The sequence below is a fragment of the Gouania willdenowi genome, chromosome 20 (genome assembly GCF_900634775.1).
Source record: "Gouania willdenowi chromosome 20, fGouWil2.1, whole genome shotgun sequence".
In the NCBI taxonomy this organism is placed as follows: Eukaryota; Metazoa; Chordata; class Actinopteri; order Blenniiformes; family Gobiesocidae; genus Gouania; species Gouania willdenowi.
In genome coordinates, this window is record NC_041063.1 from 7,836,540 (window position 1) to 7,838,643 (window position 2,104).

General features: G+C 33.3%; 1 non-coding gene across 1 annotated transcript; it reads left to right on the forward strand.

The window, feature by feature from the left end:
- Positions 1-613: 613 nt before the first annotated feature.
- Positions 614-685, forward strand: trnac-gca (transfer RNA cysteine (anticodon GCA)). The gene has a single exon. It is a non-coding gene; the product is annotated as a tRNA-Cys (tRNA).
- Positions 686-2,104: the final 1,419 nt, after the last annotated feature.

Sequence of the window (2,104 nt, forward strand, 5' to 3'; positions counted from 1 at the left end):
AAAATTGCAAATAATATAGAAATCCTTGGAAATTGAGAACGATTTCTCACAAATAGTGTTGTTATTAAAACAGAATAAATAATTTATGATTAAAAAAACTATTAGAAATATATCACCAACACCAATAGTGAAATAGACTGTACATGTATTAGCTATATATAACACAGGTTGAGTAGATGCATAACGAGGTTGGTCCGATGGTGGTGAGATTTCAATTGATTGCTACAGTGAGTCACAGAACCTCTACGTTTCTTCTCTCCCCTTCCTCACCGCCGACCTTGACCACCCTTTTATTTTATTTTTTTTATATATTCTGTTTCTAAATCATATTTGAGCAAACAAACAAACTAAACCATGTGGTTATTTTGTTAAAACGGAAATACAAAAATAAATACAAAAAAAACAAACAAACAAGTAAGTAGCGTTTCTCCGTTTTAAAATAAAAATACTATAGTAATGGCGAACACTTGTTCTGCTTGTGTAATTTTTGGATATTTACAAAGTTATTTGTTTTTGCAGTCATGTGTTGTACTTTTGTTGTTTTTTATATATATTGTATTGCCGTTATAGTAGTCTATTTATTAGTCATACACACCTAAGTTAGAGCACGCATGGGGGTATAGCTCAGTGGTAGAGCATTTGACTGCAGATCAAGAGGTCCCCGGTTCAAATCCGGGTGCCCCCTCTTTTTCTGAAAAAATATTTTTCTTATTGTTTTAGTTTCTGCATATTTCTCCTCTGACAGTTTTCTGTTCTTTATCGTTATTTATAAAGGGGGGCAAAAACAACGCACAATATAACCAGGTCACTTTTATTTAACAAATATGACATGACAACCACATTTAAAATATGTACACAGATTGAAGTAAAATACAACAATCAAGATCTATACCGAAAATGTTTACAGCAGGTTTGGATTGGACAGATTTTACATTCTTATATTACATATTTTCAACTCATTTACAAAATGTGAAAAACTTGTCTTTTTTTTTTTTAACAAAAATCCCAATTTTTTTATTTTTTAGGTGAAATATATTTTAAAATATGGTTTAATTTTAAAGAACGAGGAGGGAAAAAACGTGTAATACCATTATAATGAATTAATTATTACATTTGTATCCAGGGCTTTACATTAACTTTTTAGATCACCAGCCAGCATGGCTCGTAGATTCTTAAAGTTACCAGCCAGCCACATTATCCACCAGCCACTTTTTTTTCCCAGCGATATATATATATGCATTTAATTTAAAACAATGTTGAAACAATGCCTAAAATGTGCAATATGGAACTTTGGGTGTGTCGGAGAAGTAAACCTTTTATATAGGTTTATTAAGTATATTCTCAGAACTTAATAAACAAACTTAACTCAGATGAAAATTGGATCCCTGGAACACTGTTTGAAGTTAGAAAAAAATAGAAGTAATCAAGTACTAACTTCTTTTTAGATCCTCTTTTCTATTCATTTTCCGACTGCTCCCCAGGGATGGGTTAAATTGCAGAGGACAAATTTCAATATATGTGTAACAACATATACATGACCAATGAAGGCTTAAAGCCCAATTTAATTTAATTTAATTTAATTCAATTTAATTGAATTCAATTTTCCCCTGTGTTGGCAGCAGCCTTTAATTTTAAGTCATAATTCCGTCTGAGGACGCCGATAATGAACAAGTCACGCTAACGTAAGCACGTAGCCAATTGTTGCATGACAGGTCACGACAAAGTGTTCTTGGGAAATGTAGGATTAGTACAACTAGCAGTGTTGCCAAATACACATTGCGTTTTAAATTCTAAACACTCACAAAAACCCTCAAATTTCTTAGCGGAAAACAGACCAATCTGGCAACAATGACTTTCTGCAGCATGCCTATTTAAACATTCGCAGTGGTATTTGTTTCGTTCTTTACCAGCCAAAATGGCTAGTAACGCTACAATGTTACCCGCCATAGTTAATTTTTACCCGCATTTGGCGGTTGTTAATTTAAAGCCCTGTATGTATCTAAAAATTAAACATTTAAACGAGAACAGTTACAACCCGGAAGTGTTGGGCGGTCTTTTAATGATGTATTAGTGACGTAGTTCGCTCTCGCGCGCCATGCGCCCC